This window comes from Phasianus colchicus, chromosome 12, assembly GCF_987193195.1.
Source record: "Phasianus colchicus chromosome 12, bPhaCol1.hap1.1, whole genome shotgun sequence".
In the NCBI taxonomy this organism is placed as follows: Eukaryota; Metazoa; Chordata; class Aves; order Galliformes; family Phasianidae; genus Phasianus; species Phasianus colchicus.
Window position 1 is genome coordinate 3383572 of NC_143447.1, and position 19637 is coordinate 3403208.

General features: G+C 42.1%; 2 long non-coding RNA genes across 2 annotated transcripts; one reads left to right on the plus strand and one right to left on the minus strand.

The window, feature by feature from the left end:
* Window positions 1-10: 10 nt before the first annotated feature.
* LOC149916238 (uncharacterized) lies at window positions 11-18777 on the plus strand. Its single transcript, XR_016470264.1, has 5 exons — window positions 11-4202; window positions 4309-4406; window positions 10297-10422; window positions 13632-13739; window positions 17757-18777. It is a non-coding gene; the product is annotated as an uncharacterized LOC149916238 (long non-coding RNA).
* LOC149916239 (uncharacterized) lies at window positions 5519-18861 on the minus strand. The gene is made up of 3 exons (XR_016470265.1): window positions 18772-18861; window positions 10500-10709; window positions 5519-6431 (listed from the first exon to the last, which is right to left on the minus strand). It is a non-coding gene; the product is annotated as an uncharacterized LOC149916239 (long non-coding RNA).
* Window positions 18862-19637: the final 776 nt, after the last annotated feature.

The following is a 19637-nucleotide window of genomic DNA, read 5'->3' on the forward strand; positions in this document are numbered from 1 at the left end:
CAGAGGAGGATGGGTTTGTTCTGTCTTTCTTACATTGGAATTCCTTATTCCTCAGATCTGATACGGTCAATGTGCGTAACCAGGTGAATATGAAGAGAATCTATCAGCAAAACCTTACCTAGAAATTTTCAGGAATGAGAGAATCCAGAATCTTATTTTGGAGCCTCAGCGATGTCCAGTTCAGAGGCCTGATCTCTCTTCAGCATTCAGACATGATGAAACCAACAACACAAGCTGGGATGCTTTGCTGCTGGCCTGCAGACAGGAACGCACAGCATTTACTCAAACACTCCAGCTTAAATCTTGTGTGCTCCACGCATCCCAGCAGCCCCCACAAGGTATGAATGGATCATTTTGACATTTCAACACAGAGGAGCTCCAACACATTAGGAAAAGATATTATTTAAATAAATCAGATGTGTGTTAGTGATCGACCACCTAGAGAATTGATTCAGCAGCTTTGCACCGTAGGGCCGTAACTTTAGCATATAAAAATAGTATTTGCTGCTGAATTAAGATGTATCTGTTTTTCTCTGCTCTTGTGAGAGCTGAGAAGCCCCACTTAAGTTAATATATGTTGTTTGTAGTAACAAATTCATGTGGAAATATAAATTAAATAGTTCTGGTTTTATTTAAATCAGTTGCAACTTTTCTAAGGGATACGATGGTGACTGAATCAAACCATTTAATGCAATCTCCTTTCCTCTTTACTCCAAACAAGAGCTAAAGCATGTGCATCTCTGTGCAAGCAGTGCATGACCATTTCTCAGCGTGTGAGCGGGCTGTGTGCTCAACTGTGGCTTTGCTAAGATGCTCTTGGTTCTGCTACAGCTCCTGTAAAACCTACAGCACAAAGAGCCCTTCAGTGCACGGCACAGAGGTGAGGTGGTGATGTGGTTATGCAGTAACATAACATCAAAGAAGGGCAGAGTTAAGAGTTTTTAATGCCTGTAATAATAGGCCTGTGGAGATATTCTGTAGACTGTCATCTGGATTCCAAACACATTAAGGAATACAAAGAAAATGCTTTTCAGAAGAAATTCTGGTAGACATTCCTATGGATTTGACTATTCACCTGGATGCAGTATTAGAAGGATGGTGGTTTTGAACAGACGTAGAATGTAATTTAAATAACTCCCTATAAGCCTCCTTATTGGTGCTCCACTCAGCATTTAGTTGGAAACCACAGAATGCTTTCAGATCAAGCAGAGTCGCCAGTCAGAAATGAAACACTCAGCATACCTGTACATAAGCATATTCCCACTCTATAGAATGTGAGGATTTGGATTGTACTTCAGATTATGAAGATTTCCATAAACCCAAGGGGAAAATTTCAGGGATTTATGAGACGCTGGAATTTATTTTTTTTTATGTGGAAGAAATATATGTTCACATATATACATAAATATATATGAGTGTGTGCAGGCACATTTATATGTATGTATGTATGTGTATGAATTTTTGTATCCCAAAAGTATTCTTTGCCCCCTTTAATCTGAAAATATATATATTATATATCGTATATATAATATATATTTAAGGTTGTGTAAGTTTGAATACAGTCATTTCAGAAGTAACACCTCTTCAAAAATGACCCAGCCTCTATTTCTTTATCATTTGGCTTGTTGGGATTGGAAAGTTTTGCAGTTGAAATCCTTGGGTTTTTTTCTTTTAAAACTTAATTATGCTGAGCATCATCTAACAATATGTTCTTGTCTTTAATAGAAGGGGAGAAATTATTTTTAAATTAGGGGTTACAAAATGGATGATCTTTTATAAGCGAGATTTCTTTAAAATCCCTTGAATGAGGGATTTGTTTTTCTTGAATTTGAACTCCATTCTTGTGGGTAATTTGTATTTGGAATTCCTGGTTGCATTGCTTTATCTGGTGCTTCATATCAACATGTACACGTTTTTATATAAGTATATAAACTTCAAGCCTTCCTTTGTGATCAGGGGCAGTTACACTCTGGTTTGCTGTGGTACTTTGCTGTGTACTCTGTGGCATTCATGTTACTGTGTAAATAAACTAGTTTTATTACACTCCAGCAAACATCACCTTCTCTCATTTTTCTTCTAGGCAGTTAGCTTAGAATTCGTGTTTCTGAGCAAAATGCACGTGGCAAGTTGAGGAAAAGATTGTGCTCCAAGCAAAGCTGGCTGGTGGGCAGCAGCAGATAGGAGTGAGTGCTGGTCATGCAGCTTCAACTGATGAGCAACACCCGGAGCCTTGGGCTGTGCTGCAGTGGGGCTGGGGTCCCTGCTCCCAGCACAGCCACCCTGCTGCTTGCTGCCTGTGCTGCTCTGTGCCCCAGGAGCCTGGCCGCAGCTCCATCCAGACAAGTGGCAGCAGCAGCTCACAAAGAAACCCTGCCAGCAGCTGCTGCTGATCAAACCACTGTCTTGGAAGGCCCTGCTGGAGGGAGGTGACTTGACACGTTAGTAACAGTGGACACTGAGCCAAAGTTAGCAATTTCCCTGGTGTGGACAGAGCTCGGCTGATCTGATGAGAAGGAGTGAAATGGCTCTCCAGGAAATTTTTGTATGCTGTGACGGTGTGGGATGCCTTCAAGGCACTTGTCTGCAGTGGAATTCATTTTGTGTCTGATCTGTTACCTTGAAGCATACAGCCTGATGGAGGGTCTGAGAAAAAAAGATGGGATCATATGCACCTTCCGTGCTCATGCAGACACACTTCAGCAGCAGTGAGATGAAACAGCTCAATTTGGTACCCGGACCTGATAGCAGCAATGGTAGCTGCAGATGCTAATTTATTAGCATAGCACAGATGACACCATATACATTGGAGCAGTGCTGTGGTTCTGCATGACAATTGCACTGCTCATAATTATTCAAAAAAAACCAACATCCTGAGGGCTCAATTCTTGCCAGAGCTCTGGTGGCTTTGTACAGGTAATGTCATCAATTTCAGTGGGATCAGAATCAGTCTTCTGTAACTGCTACATGCCTTTCACATCCATTCCTCAGACACTGTTTCAAAGCCTTTCCAAACCAGCAGAAGCTGGAGTCCTTATGCTTTTTAAAAATACAAAGCTGACAGATTCAAGAGATGTGAGTAAATACGCAACATGTTTAACAGCCCGACCTATTCTGGCTTTGCCAGAGTAATCCCTATTCACCTGAACCAAGAGCCATGGACTCAGCTAAACAGTCAGATTATGCCAGTTGTCAGTGGAGATCACACTCTGGAGGGAAAAGATACTTAAAAAGTTACTTGTCAAGATCCGTTTGAACTTAATTCAGTACAAGCTCTGGTGGATCCATAGGTGGTCACAGACTGGCATTTTTATTTCAGTTGTGCCAGGCACGCACAGAAGGGAAGCTAACAGACACCTGGTTTAGGTTGATGCAAGAATATTTCTTTCTGTTTTTTCACCAGCTCAGAAATTCACCTTAATGGTACACTAAGTCACCAAGGACTTAGTTTCCGTGTATGGCAAACTTATCTTTGTGTTCCAGAAAAACTTCATGCTCTGCAGGGTTCCTTTTTTGCCCAGCCTAGTAAGCATCTGTGCTGCCATGTATGAATCATGCCAACCTCCTCGATACCAGCAGTTTTAACTGGAGTTCCATAGACATAGCCAGCTCACGAGGCACACTATAGTGCAAAGTTAAATATTCGTTACAATGCATACTGCAGAGAAAGGTTGTGGTTTCGGTTCAATTGTGAGCTAAGACTTACAGTTCTGTGGATGAAGATGCACATTAAAACACTGCGTTGGGCCCTCAAATCTACTGAGCCTCACTTGGCATCTCAGAAGGCAATGCCACAGCCTGCTGCTTGGAGCCAGGTTTGCTTGGAGGTGGGTTTCTTGCTAAGTTCATCTTTTTCAGATGAGAACACAAGGCAAGTGGTGTTTGTTGTCTTGACAAGACATTGGTGAGCCTCTGGGAGAGCAGCTGGAGGACTGTGGAGCAGATTTAGGATATTAAATCAGGGAACAAAATCACGGCCATTGAACGTTATCTGTCAGCATCTTAACTGTTGCATCACACGCGCTTACAAGACCTGTTTGTTTTACTGTCATCAAGGTGTTGCTTTGTCACATTGCAGCTGGCAGAATCAGGACATACAGTTACTGGAAGGAAATGACAGTTATTTAAGGTTAAGCCACACAACCCTCTACTACATTTTATACTCCAAAAAGGTGATGAATGGGAACGAGGAGCTCATTGCAAAGGTACGTACCACTGTCTCGTTTTTTTCTGTACCAGCCAGACTTAACCATAGTCCCTGTTCAACAAACGTGAAGCTGCTGTCTCAAGCAGTTGCATGGTGTTTTATAGATGCTGGAATGTGCCCTGCCACTGGCATCACCTGAGGCAGAGGGATCCAGATAGATCTGAGCACTGCGCAATCATCAGCGCCATGAAGTTCAACAAAGGTAAATGCCAGGTTCTGCACCTGGGATGGAGCAATGCCAGGTGCAGGTACAGACTGGGAGATGAGAGACTGCAGAGCAGCTCAGCAAAGAGGAATCTGGGGCTGTTCAACAGCAGGCTCAGTATGAGCCAGCAGTGTGCCCTGGCAGCCGAGAAGGCAAACCACATTGGGGTTCATCAAACACAGCACAGATAGCCAGTCAAAAAAGGTGATTTCCCACATTGGTGTGGCCTCACCTTCACTATTATGGGCAGATCTGGGCTCCACAACACAAAGAGATCCAAAAAGTGTCCAGAGGGAGGCAACAAAGGTGGTAGCAGGGATGGAAGGCGTGTTCTATGAGGAGAGGCTGAGGATAACTGGATTGCCTTAGTGCAGAGAAAAGGAGGCCAAGAGGTGACAGCTTTGTTCTCTACAGCTTCCTGAGGAGGGGAAGTGGAGAGGGCAGTGCTGGTCTGTTCTTCTTGGTAACCGAGGGGAGGGCTTGTGGGAATGGAGCAGAGCTGGGCCAGGGGAGCTTCAGTTGGTGTTAGAATAAAATGTACCATAAAGGTGGTCAAACACTGGAATTGGCTTCCTAGCAAAGCAGTTGATTCTCCATGCTGGGTAGCGTTCAAAAAGCATTTGGATAATGCCCTTAGTAATATGCTTTAACTTTTGGTTTGCCTTGAATTGGTCAATCAGTTGGACTGGGTGATCTCTGAAGGTCCCTTACAGCTGAACTGTTATTCTGTTCTACTGTACTCTGATCTGTTCTGCTGTGTTCTGAGGCACCTGACTTGGCACCTTGGCGCTGGGGAGAGCCCATATTCCTCTGCTTAGCAGCATGCTGCCATTTAAAGACAAACGCCCCAGGGGCAGCTAGTTATAGGTATTAATGTCAGATCCTGTTGTGTTTTTTTTTTTTCCTGCTTTCATTGGACTCTTAATGATCTAGATCAACTGCAATGAACAGCAGAAGATTAACTTTAAAAAAACTAAAGTTTTTTTTTTTTTTCCCAGTAGTTTATCTATAAGAAGCAAACCATTCGCTTTGCAAAATGTAAACCAAAATGCAAAAGGACGTTAGAGTTCTTCTAAAGAAAATGGAGGATTACATCAAGATAATAAAACCATCTGAGTTCCTACACAGGCACTAAATTTGTATCAAGTCATTGCTGGAGATGGGCCAGTAGTCTGCCCACATACAGCCACTACCTCAACCATCTGAAGAAGAACGCCCTGTAACCTGTGGAGCCAGTTATGCAGCTTCTGCTGTCCAGGAGAGCAAGTTGCCTTCCAAGCTTTCTCCATTTTATTGCTGAGGTTTATGCTCTGCATGACTCAAGGTCATGCATTTGTGTTTGTGCAGATGCTATTGCTGACGCTGCTATCACAAAGGTTTGCTTAGGCTTGAGACAAGGAACAACAAGATATCAGATGGTGTTCTGGGATACCACATGACAATTTTTTTTTATTGCACTAGTTATAAATGTTATAATACCACCCACTGGTCCATAAAACCCAGAGCTTCACCATTCCTGCCATTTTTGCAGTGATGAATCATTCAAATCATTTCCCCGTGGCATGAAGCACTTCCCTCCATGCATATCACTTTGAAGACTTCTCTCATCTCTCTCCACAAAGACCTCAGCATACAGTCCTTCTCTCCTCACAGCTGTGAGGTGGTTTTGGTCTGTGTGTTTTTCGGCTGATGGGGCACAAAATGAGGGAACAGGAGTAAGGATGTGGGCATTCTGTACGAATGTCAGAACATGTCTTACCTCGAGTACATCAGCACTCTATTTGCTTGCCCTGGGTAGACATTTCTAAGCCTACAGCCTTGGCTTTTGAAAATTCTAGATGTTCACATTAGACTGTGTAATTTATTTTTTTAGGGATTAGTCTGTGTTTATTCAACTCAACATTTCCTTTGCTGTTTTTGTCCACTTTTCCAAATAATTCAAGTCCATCTGGAGTCTTTTACAATCTCCTGCTATTTATGCTCATCTTGAAAATATCTCACTTTGTGATTAATCACTTCTTCCTGCAAAACAGAATTGGAAACATTTTACTTAGACTAGTTTTTGGACACAGTTGTCTGTCTTCTCTAAAGGATTTGTACTTGCTACAGAATTTTTGTTCTCTGTGATTAAAAAGGTTTTATTTTTTTCCCACTCACTAGGAGTAAAGTAAGAATACAGTATGAGTTTTGTGCTGAAGGGGAAAAGGATACAAGAATACTGAAGCATTTACTGTATCTACTTACATGCTACACACCACTGATTCATAACTGTCCCCTATGGCCTGGGAGCCTCCATCAATTTCCATCTATCTCTAATTATTTTTATAGAACTATAAATCAACTTCATCAATTTTAATAATAGCTGCTTGAACAAGATGATAACAAGATTACAAAGCCCCTTAAAAAGAAAGGAATTCAAAGCTATAGCACTGGAGTAGCAGAGCAAGCTGCTCTGACATCCATTTCAGCCTAAATAGGCATCCAGGTTTGGACTAGAGCTTTGTGTACTCTGCCACTTCACTGTCTTTTCTCCCAGTGCAGTGTCAGTGCCTGTGTACTGCAGGAGCCTTGGAGCATTCCTCCTGCTTGGACCAGCCCTGTTCCCCAGCATTACTGAACAGCCTGACTTACAAGGAGGCAATGGGAAATGGGCCTCCTTAACAGCAGTAGGAGTCCTTTGGCACACCATCAGAAATGTGTGCATCAGTCTACAGGCTTCCTAAGCCCCTAATTATTAACATTATTACCTTGATGACTTTAAGCAGTCTACTGCAAGCTTCAAAGTTCTTGTGTGATTAGCACATGCCATTCCTGTTACTCCCAAGAGGAACACAGTCCCTTCTGTGATGGTGAATGGTATCTTTCATTACCAAATCGGTGCAAAACAGAGCCCAGTAAGAGCTCTGGGAACACAGGCAGAGAATGAGAGCATACTGGAACACAGCAAAACAACACCTTGTAAATCATTTATTTCCTACTGAGTAACTTGCAAAGTAGCAAATTGTCAAGGCTTTTTCTTCTGGTTTAGTCAAAGGGCAGACTCTAACAGCTTGGGTTCCTTCCTACTGCGCTGGGTACCGTTCCAGCACTGATGCACTGGAAACGTGCCATGTGCTGAGCAGCAGCCCATGGGCTCCATTCAGCCTGATTGCTCAGGAGCAGACACAGGGGTGGTGGGTGGAAAATAACCAGTCCTAGTCTCCTCTGGAGCTGTTGGCTGACAAGAAGGGCTGTCATTCCAATGGTATTGCAAATTTACACAGAAAAGACAAGACAGTGGACAATAAGCTACCTACTTTAGATATGTTTTCAAGGTGATATTTGAAGAAATAAGAAAGATGCATCACAGTCCCCTTAAAGTATATGTGTGTCAGCTTCTGTCAAACACCGTCAGGTCTGGCAGCCCTACATCTGGCAGCTCTCAGACTCCAGAGAACTGGGGGCCTTATGAGATAAGTCAGCACAGGAGATCAGAGAACTGGCCAGTAAACATGACTGCTGACTCCCCTGTGAGCTGGTATGAAGTGGCTGCAGAGCTGCTCCATATTACTCAGTGTGCCCTGTGCCAGGACTGTGTCAGAAATCCATCAGCTCGTCCTAACAGAACCTGCTGTGCCAAGGCAGTCTGCCTGGGCATGTCCCCCAAGAGAGGAGAACTTTTACAAAGCTGAATCACAGATGCAGCAGTTACATGGAACATCCCATGAACGATGGCAAGTGCTTTGTTTCTCCTACCAGCTAAACAAAGAAGTTGGCTTCACACACAGAGCGAACATCTTTTAGCTCACAAGCTCCAGAACACACTGGACAAGAAGAGTTACTTTCCCATAGATGGGCTACCAGGCATTTGCAGAAAGAGCAGGCTGGAAACGATGCAGCCAGAGTTTGGTGGAGTTACACCAGCTTACACTGCTAAGCATCTAACCTATAAATCTTATTAGTAAGTTTAAATAAGTCTAAGAGGAAATGATGTTAAATTTACCATAGACCTCATTCTTCTTGGAGTTCTGTCAATACTCTCCCTGCTGGGCTGAACCTGTCACCCATGACTGTGCATCTTTGAGGCTCGTGCCAATAGCAATCACTGGCAGAACTAACTTTCTGTAATACTTGCTTTAACACTGCGTGTCTTTGTAAGGCTTTCTTTTCCTTTTTCTCTTTTCCTTTTCTCCTTTGATCCTTTTCCAATTTTTTCTGATCAGTCATTAACTAAGTGCTAGCTTATTGTCGTTTTGTAATCAGATTATCTGGAAATACCTGCCTACAGCAGTCAATGCTGACTAAAAGGAAGGGTGGCCATTGTGTTGCTTTTTATATGAACGATTTAGGTCTTGAGGCTGACACTAAATTATAGGAGAGCTCAACTTAACAAGGGATTGAATTAAATTAGGAACACCTGATGGCAACATTCTCTGCATCTTCAAACTGCCAAAAGAAGACATTGGCTTGGTTGTGAATTTATTCTATCCCTTGAAAAGGAAGGAACAACAACTTGTTTGAACTGCTTCTGGAAAGTGGGCCTTATCCCCAGTCTACTTAGATAAGTGCTAAAAAATCCATAGCAATTCTGAAGGGGGATATAATATAATAGAAAAGATCCTATCTGAGTAACAGCTGCAAGGTCACTGCTAATTGCTTATTTTATACAGCTAGGCTGGATTTCTGATGCTCTATTTGTTAGCCCACACCCAACTGCATACACAATTGCTATGACAGAGAATAGGAGACATGGGTGCACAGAGCTTCTGAAAGCAAAGCCACGCTGTGGTTGCAGGCAAATGTAATATGGTCTTCCAGTTATTAAGATGGATTTTTAATAATTGTATTCTTCCACGCTTCCCAACATGTTTTAATGGAGGGTGTGATATGATAACACTTGACTAGTTTGTAACTTAGATGCATTTACCAGTTCTAAATAGCACAGATTAATATTTCAAGCTTGCTCTATAAAGTAAGCAGTCGCTTGGCTCAGAGCGTTGTCTAGACTGAACTGATCTCCACAGTTTTAAAAGTGGCCTCTGTGATCCTACTTATCCTTCTAATCATCAACAATCCCATTGCTGTTCCTGCCCTGAGTCCGACTCATCACAGAAGTCCTTGTGTTGCACTGCATTTCAGTCACTTCAGTGAGATGCTGAACTGCACTTGAGAAATGCTTCAGCTGACTTCAATTGATTGTTTATTATCTCCTGACAGTAAGTGCTAATTACACAGCTGAGAAAATTGGTTTGTCCTTTTAGCTGTTCTTTCTCCCAGAAATGTAGAAAATGGAATTTTTGATGACTTAAATTTCTTTTGTACTCTGGTTTAATGTGTGCAGAGAAAAGATTATTCCTTGCAGTATGGCTAAATGTGAGAGCCTGCCTTACAAAAGCAATAAGCAAATCAAGAGGAAAATCTTGGCATCCTGAAGTTGTGACCTAATTCTATCCTTCACTGTTTCCCCCTCTCTCCAAAACATCCTAAGTTCAAAATAGCTGCCCTTATTCAGAACAGTTCTCCTTTCTGCTCAAATAGGTCACTTAGAGAATGCAGGCAGTAGCTGCACACAGCCCTCTGAAACACACAGCTGCCACGCTGCCCACCCGAGCAGTGCTCTGACAGCCTCTGGAATGCTTTACATCTCTGGAAAAGGCCTTTCTTCTGCTAAACGCAGCTGCATTTTATATCAAACAGAATGATGTTTCCCTGTTGATTTGAAAAATCGATTAGAATTACAGTCAGGAAAAAATACCCAAGTTCAGCATGCAACTCATTGGCCTCCAGCTGCAGAGAAATCCCCATCGTGCACATAGCAGATCTCTGGCTTGGCAGTTCAGATGCAAAATATGGCTGCACTTCAGGTGGAGAAGTGCATTTTACAAAGAGCATCTTTTTTTTTCTTTAGGGGTCTGAACGTAGATGAGGAGTTCCACAGAAGGCCACAAAGCTATGCCAATTCCAAATGCCTCACAGCCCCGTTTGTGGAATGCGGACGAAGAATATGAAAGGAGCAGATGTAACATATTCTTAGGTATGTGGTGAATGTCTCAGATGGTAAAACAAGATGGTAACGAGCCTAGGAACCCCTAGGGTGTTAAATTACTTAACTGTAATGCCTCAGCAGTCAGAAGCTTGCAATAAAAGGCTGCAGATCCCTGGCAAAGCTGTCCAAGCAGAGATCAGCAAAGGGCTCCCTCACACCAAAGGTTCTGCTATCCCTGGATGCAGGTTAAAGGGAACATTTGTTTTCCTTGAGGAAAGAGCATTGAGATTCCTGTTCTTTTGCACCACTCAGGTTACTGGGAGGACTGTATTCCACTGCCAAGAGAAAAGAGAAGAAAGATTTACTGAACACATCCAGCATAGTCTGACTTTCCGTGCAAGTATATTTCAAAGGAGGCAGTGTTACTATAGTTAGGAATTTCAAATCCAGTCTTTTGCCTCTGTTTTGACTGGATTTTATTGTTCCCTTTTTTAAATTTATTTTTCTAACCCAAACCAATAATAGCAGTAGTATAGCATATTATTCCTATTGCTACCATATATTTACAAAGCCTACACTAATATATGCCACGTGTTTCACTACAGAGAAGTTCCCACAGGGATTAAAACGAGATATGAAGTTGAAAATACGGCTTTTCAAGTGATGAAATACAGTTTTCCTCAGTGGTCTACAGAGCCACTGTGCAAAATCTCAGTACAAAGCTATGCTTAAGCATTCATCACATTTTCTACTTCTCCAAAATATCCTCACAGCCTCCTTAAAGACTTCACAGACACACAAGTTGACATACATGCCACACCACACTGTTCCATCAGAAAGCAAAGGGATGTGGACACTGGAAGGGAGGTTTTTCTATACAAGACAGTATCAATGGGAATGTGTGATCACAGAATCACAGAATGGCCAGGGTTGGAAGGGACCTCAAGGATCATGAATCTCCAACCCCCTGCCACATGCAGGGCCACCAACCTCCTCATTTAATGCCAGCCCAGGCTGCCCAGGGCCCCATCCAACCTGGCCTTGAACACCTCCAGGGATGGACGGGGCATCCACAGCCTCTCTGGGCAGCTGTTCCAGCACCTCACCACTCTCTCTGTAAAGAACTTCCCCCTGACGTCCAACCCAAACCTCCCCTCCCTCAACTCAAAACCATTTCCCCTCGTCCTGCAGTTATCTACCCTTTCAAAGAGTTGATTCCCCTCCCCTCTGTAGACTCCCTAATGTGATGTCTGACCTCATCCCTCGTGTTCTGCTAAAATACACCTGTCTGCTTCTGCAGAACAGGTAAACTGCTGGCACTGTACTACTTCTCACCTGCAGTATTGACTGATTTTGTGACTAGCTCATCCCACTGTGCCAAATTATAAGAAACCATTCTCTAATGACTTAAGAAAGCTGGTACATTAAAAAAAAAGAGAGAGAAACAGTATTTAATTCCAATAGCCTTTGTGTGACTGCTGCTTGTGGAAGAACCTCATAGGCTGTACCTAGAGACAGACATACAGTGCTGTTTCTAAGTCCATAGGCTATTCTACAGCAAAAAAGCACTTTCTGTCTGAATCAAAGGAGATATATTTTATTTTATGCTATGGAAACTTCTGTAAGTAGTACAGAGATCCACAGCAGCTGAGGTGATTGCCTGAGGATATCTGATATAGAGGAGTTCTGTGTTAAAAACATGAAATATCAGTCAATTACTTGGGTTTAAGATGAAAGAGAACTTTACTGGAATCAACAGTGCTATAGTGTAACACGCTGGAGAGCTAAGTTCCAGATCTTTTTAGTTGCTCTTTGCTTACTGGAAAACTGAAACCTCTTGAAGTCCAGATAAACTGCTCAAAATCTGTATGTCCACTGTTAAGGCACCAAGGCATGATGGTTACAAATGGATCACCCAGTTCACCTGTTTTGTGGATACCAAAAGGAAAGCATGTTCAGATAGTAAGACGAGAAAAAGAGGCCATAACCATAAGCAAATTCTCCTGTTCATCTTCACAAATAACACTGCAAAGGCCAAAGCTTGGAGTGAGGATGAAGGTGTGTTTCTGCGTTGGTGAGGAAGTTGTACATGGCAAGGAAAGCATATCTCTGCTGGGGGATATTGGCTGACACCACTACAGTGCAGCAAGGTCCATAAATCCTTGCTTTGGGATCCTGTCAGTTTAGAAGTCACCAAATGATGCTGCACATACAGATTTTAAAGTCCTTAGTCTTAACATACGTTGTCTCTGAGGAAATATTTCTTCTTTTTTTTTGTTTTTGTGAGGCCTTCCCTTTAATAAAAGAGTTAATAAAAGACTTCTGTGTACTAAAAGAAATCTTCAAAAGATATGGTGAGGATTAAATAATGCTAGCAAGGTACTTAAGTTTTTCAGATTAAATTAACTAAAGAATAGCAAAATATTCTTATCTACTGTTAGTATAACACTGACTATCTGTCCCTTTAGCATCTTTCCTCTGAAGTCAATGACCATCCTGCTCCTACTAATCCAGCATCTTCAGACAATCAGCATAAATATTCAGCCTATAGATTCCTCTTTCTCGTCGTCCTCTAAAACAGGGGTTCTCATTACGATAGATATTAGAAGTCACTTGCACTAGAGCTTTGAACATCAGAAGGGGAATGGAAATTCAAGCACTGGTCCTTGAATTTGTCAGAAACGTCCAGTAGATGGCAGCAAATGGCACTCGAGGGAGCGAGATACCCTGCAGGTGAAAGCCTGCGAGCTGCTAGCACACGTGTTAGCAATTACACGGCTTTCTTCTTCCACCCATTATGAACTGAACTCATTTATTTTGCTCTTTGCGATAAGAACAAAGCCATGGGAGATTTTCACAGTGTTGGACTCAACTGATGCGTAACATGGTAAAAATTTAGCAGCACCTTCACGTAACTTGTCATTTTCTTATACTTTATAATTACTCGAATCATTTATTTGCCCCAAATTAAAGCTATTGCTGTAGATCCCCTTGCATAAATCATGATGGCCATTAAAAATAGTTTCTGGAGGAGAGCAATTTCTTATGGAATGAAGGTCAATCTTATTAGATCACTGTAGCAGGTATCCTAATAACATCCTGGTAGAAACAAGGTATCTCATTACAGAACTTGTATTTTGTTTGAAATATTAGGCCACCATTAAGTGAGCACTAAAACACACATAACATTGGGTGACATAAGTTATTTCCCTGAAAGATTGTACCACACCAAGCTTAACATTTTCTATTTCTTCTAGCTGGATTCACCTACTTGACACCAGTTTGTTTTGTTGCTCCTTCTGGGTACTGAGCCTCAGCTGACTTATTTACAGAGTGCTGATTTTACACTATAACTCGGCAAACTGGTAAGGAAGATGTTTAATTTACCTTAATTTAATGTAAATAGTTGAGGAAGACTAAGCATCTGTCAACTGGGAAGGAAAAAAAAAAAAAAAAAAAGGAAAAAGAGACATTTACAGAGTACAGAATGCTGGTTTGTAACCAGTGCTTACAAGTTACTGTCCCTTTAATTATCCTAGCCATTTGGAAAGCACCAAATGGATTTGGTTTCCAGATTTTTCACTCTACTGGAAAACCACACACTTCTTTAGAGCTACACCACAGCACTTAGCACCTGGCAGGATCGTGCTGGGCATCTGCTCCCAGCCAGCCAACAGTAACCATAAAGACAACACCCTGACCACTCAGAACAGGATATGCAGGATATCCACAGGAGCCCTGCCTTCCAGGAACTCCAGGCTTCCTAGATATCATCTGAACATTCACAATACGCTCGTGAAATAAACCAACAACCTCTGAAAATTGACAAAAATTCAGAAAGGAAAGTTAAAGAAATTTTCTAGTACCATAAAATTAATCCAGGCAGGATTCTTTACCCACAGAGTATGGTTTTAAATCCAGTGCCCTCTTTCCTCTCGTTATAATAAGGTTACCCATTAGTAAACTCTAAATATATTTGTTAAAAGGTGTGTGTAGAAACACAGATGCTAAATCTTGGAGCAGCTCCTTTCAACCACAGATGGAACTGAGAAAACAGTTTGAGAAGGGTGTGTTGCAAAAGCAAAGGCAGCCCAGTTAACTGGTAGCTTGTTTTTTAGGGACAGCGTTGTTTTTTATTTCAAAATTAACAGATTTTCCAAACACCAGTTAAAAAGATAAAATATTTTAATGATACTTGCTGCAAGACAACTTCAGCTGGAGATTGTATGACAAAACCTGACAGTGGTACTTAGTGTCCCACGCAGGGAGGCCACACAACACCTTATGGAGACATTGGAGGGCTGTCTGCTGGGTATTCCCCAAGTCCCTGCGTCCCTTAAGCCATGCCCCCAAAGCATGCCACCATATATCCAAATGATAAATACCTATCATGTAACGGGGACATAGGGACATGCATGTGCCCAGGCAGTGCTTACACAGGCCAAAGTGTGAAGGAAGCCTATTTATTTGATTTGTCTTTCTGCCTGTCCCTGACTTACTGCTTTATCTTAACATCAACTTTAAAATCTCCTGTTTTCTATGTGAAATACAGTCTTAGAAGGTAAAACGTGCACTTAAATAGCTAGGGTGACTTGTGAATTACTGGCATGAACTAGATGCTGTAGAAGGGAAAAGACAATACAGATATACAGAGTATGTGCAAGAAACAGGGAGAGCACAGTACCAAGAGAACAAGAACCTAAAGCATTCCATCTTAACAGATGAATAATAAAATAATAGAATCATAGAGTGGCTTAGATTGGAGGATACCTTAAAGATCATCCAGTTCCAACCCCCCTGCCACTGGCTGGTGCCACCCACAATATCAGGCTGCCCAGAGCCCTATCCATGGCCTTGAGTGCCTCTAGAGATGGGGGATCACAACCACTCTGGGCAACCCATTCCTGCATCTCACCACCCCTTGAGTAAAAATGTTTTACCTGATATCTAACCTAAATTTCCCCTCTTTTAGTTTAAAGCCATTCTTCCTTGTCTTATTACCATCAGACCATGTAAAAATTGGTCCTCCTCCTGCTTATAAGCTCTCTTCAAGTTCTGGAAGACCACTGGAAGATCTCCCTGGAGCCTTCTCTTCTCCGAGCTAAACAAGCCCAACTCCCTCAATCTTTCCTCATAGGAGAGGTGCTTCAGCCCTGTGATCAACTTCGTGGCCCTGAAATTTGAATGGGAAAAAAAAAACAGTAAGCGATGATGGTTTCTATTACATTATTAAACATGCTGTTTGCAGCATGTTTAATTTGTAATGCTGGAACTGGGTTGAAAGACAAAGTCTTTCATCATTCTTGGGAGACACATGGTTTTAGTAAATAGCAATAACTGCGCTTGGAACAATAAGATATCATGCACAACTTTGGCTAAGAGCTGCAGGGAACAGTAACAATTTAAAGATTTAAGAGAGTTCATCTGGCCAAGCAGCTAAGCTGCTTCTCTATGACTAATGCATGGGAAGAGGTCCCTCTGGCATGTGATCCATTTCATCTTCTGTGCTTTCTTCAGGATGGAATGTACCATCCTTTCACTTCCTATTGGTTCCAGAAGCAACCTGGGAAGGTAGGTTACATTTCCAATCAAGATGAGACAAGCTGTAGAATATTGGGTAAGGTGAAACACATTCCAGGAATCTCAGGCACTTGAAGAGTGAAGTTGAGGAGCACCATTGCTGAAAGCAATCACACAACCCACACCTGCTCTCTGATCATTTCTGCTTGTGCATGGCTCTCACAGGTGGGCTGATGCACACAGTCTTGGGAGACCAGCCACTGAAAAGACTGGGGAAAAGTCTCCAGGTTAAAAATACAACTTTTCTTTCTCTATTATTTCTTTTTCCACCATTATCTGCTCCCACCTCTTGGTTGCCATGGTTACACAAATACTTATGCTGTCACCTTGATTACTGCCATGTGAGGATGAGTTAGGGAGAAGCAAGAAGCCTCCTGAAGAGGCAGCAGCAGCAGCAGCCATGACTTGCCCCCACTCTGCAGGAGGCAGCCCCAGCATCAGTGCTAAGCCAGCACCCTACTGCTGGCCAGACCATGGCAAACGTTTACCTCTCAGCTTGCTTTGATAGGAAAAGGAAAAGCCTATGTTATTGACAAAGCAGTTGGGGTTGCTGCTCCCACCCGTGCTGGTTTTTCCCTCTTCTGGTCCTATGGGAGGCCATAGAGTCCTAAGTTTATTTCCAAGATCAGAAACCAGCCAGCCATGACAGTGCTAATAAAACAAGCACAACAAGCAGAAGATGGAACTCATGTTATTCTAAAAATAATCCAATCATCAGGACTAGGCTAATTTCCTCATACCGCCAAGCTCCACGCCACAAATAATCGCCTTTATTTTGATTTTAGCCAACTGAACTGTGATTTCAGCCTCTCTTCAGACTTCAGGTTAGTTTGAAGTTAGAAACTCTTTTATCTTGACTTCTTTTAGATGGGAACAGCTCAGATCAGAGCTAATATCTGGGTATTAGATTTTGAAGTCCTATTCAAGGCAAATCCAAAAAGTCTTCCCATATGAATTAATGCCAACTAACCCAGTGCTTATCCTTCTGCACTCAAACACACTGTAAGTTTCAGGTGCCATTTTTCTCTACAAAGAGATTTTTTTATAATTTCACAGTTTTTTCTACCTATTTTCTCGACACTTTCACGTGATGCCTTGAGATCTCTGTGAACTGATTTATGTCCCTTTTTTCTGAAAATGTACTCCTACTTATGGCTAACAAGTAACACTTGCTCACTTTTTGAGCATCTCCTCGTAGATTTTTTTCTTAAAGTAAACAGGGCTCCATCACTAAATTAATTAGTAGAACAGGTAGGAACAGGAGCTTATTTCAAAGTTGATGTACCAGTTATTTGCACCAGACATGCTGTGGGAACTTAAATGAGCACTTAAGACATTACACATACCAGGAAACAAACGGAACTGGACATCGTGGCTTCCTAGTTTTGTAGGTGTAAATGAATAGCTGGAGATTAAGCAATAGAATGCAAAAGGCCTTTAAAATTCTAATCAAGGGCACATGACAATAAATCCAGAATCACTATCCAGTCTGAATATTAGTGGCCCCTTCTCCCACAGTAAGTCAAGTTCTCTTATAATAAAAATTTGACAAATAGCCATAGATTTGGGGAAGTTCCATACGGCAAAGTCATCTAAGAGTAATAAGGCAGTAAAATTAAATACAGGGAGTATCTGTGGCTGTCGTGGGAATTAAAATTAAGATAAGTAAAGTCAAGGCTGCCCAGAGTTTATACTGAGTAGGAGACTCCTTTGTTAAGTTTCAAGACACTGAGGACCACACATCTCAGATGTTCAAAGCAAGAAAATAAATAAGCAATGTTTTTGTTGTTTTTTTTTTACAGGAAACTCTTAAAGAATTGCTGGGTGCAAGATGCTGTTTCGTGAAGAACTGAAGGTCAGATTAATTTGGGAAGAAACAAAGTGTTTATAGTGAGGGACACATCAGACTCCAACGCTCATCAATTTTAAAATATAAGAAACTCTCACACAGACCTTCGCATGGAATTAAGCAAGTGTGTAGAGAAGCAGAAAAAGCATAGCACAGTTTCCAAATGTGATACAATAGCTCTTGAAATTGCAGACTGAGAGATCAGGTAAATACATTAGTATATCCTACGTATGTTTTTATAAGTACTACATGACACAGAATTATAATATATAAACAGCACAACAAAAAGCAAAAATTACAAAGCGGGATCATATCATAAAAGTCAGAAATTCATTGCAAAGCCATAGTGATATTGCAAGAAAATTTGAGCATATCTTGTGTATATAAAATTCATTTTTAGAGACAGAAAATGCTCTGATAAGACTTGCAAGATTGGGAAGTTCATCCATGAACATGTAAGGACTGGCAAAGAAAGCTGAAAAAAAGACTTACTATCTCCATGGTATCAGGGAACTGGTTCTGATATAACTTCTCATAATTGTAGGAGGAAAAAAACTAACTTTGCTACCATGGAAACAGAATGGTGCAACATAACTGGTTATTACCTGTCTCCCTTAACGAGACTGATCCCTAACATGTTAAGGCCCTCAATAACATAGGTGACTTCTTTTCCACCTGGGAAATAAATGTGTTACAAAAGGAACATTCAATGAGCTCACCAAGCATGGAGAGAACAGCTCAGGAATGACAGGTATTTCTGGGAGAAGTGGGGGACTGCAGAGTGGAGGAAGGGAATAAAAGAAAGATCAAGAAGGAAGATACCACAATACCAAAAGAAATCAGGGAAAGGGAGTTTGGGTTGATTAGTGAGATAGCAAACAAGGCCTTGACATTGAGTGGCTGGATCCTGCTCCTGCTAATCAGAACCTTTTAAATAAACAGAGCAGCAAATATGAGATGGATGGTACCTTGCCCTAGCACGGGTGCAGTCTCACAGAAAGTGTATCTTATGTAATTTCTATTTTCTCATCATTTCTGAAGTTATTTTTCCTTTGTTCTTCACCGGAAAATTTCACTCCTTGGTTGCATAAAGTAACTAACAGCGTTTGCACCTTCCTCACTGTTCAGTTCTGCAACAAAAGTCATTTTCCTTTCCCTTATTGGAAGTTTTATTCTTTCTGCCAGTCAAATGTCCTGTTAGCAAAATTCATTAACATATATAGCTCGATATCCTCTTGATATTTTCTCTAGACCCATCGTATAACATACACAACACAGAGCCAGCAAGATCCTCATGGCTGTCACTGGAGAGGTGTCTCTCAGGATGCTCCACTCAAGCTTTTACATCCTGGCCCTGCAGCCATTGTTCTGAGAGGCTGTGCAGCACTCAGGGTACACCTGTAATCCCTGCAGGTTTCTGCACAGTCCCTGAAAGGACCCTTCAGTCCCTGAAAGGACCCTTCAGCCTCCTGAGGGCACACAGCCTCGTCACCATACTGCTGCTGACATAATCATGGAGTGCTGTGTTTTTTTCCCCTCGTGGTTGGGGATGGCCTCTCCTCTCAGGTAATAGATAGGATGAGAGATAACAGCCTTAAGTCGCACCAAGGGGGGTTCAGGTTGGATATCAGAAAAAACTCAGAAAGAGCGGTGAGGCACTGGCGCAGGCTGCCTAGGGAGGCCCAGCTCGGGTGGGGAGCATCCCTGTTCCTTAGAGCTGCGGTCTGGCTGGCTGCCCGGCCCTGGTCGCCATGGTAACTGCGCACACCTCATGCCAGCCTCGCGCAGCGGCCCCTTTAAGGAGGAGCGGTTCGCCATTTTAGGTTCCCCCGCC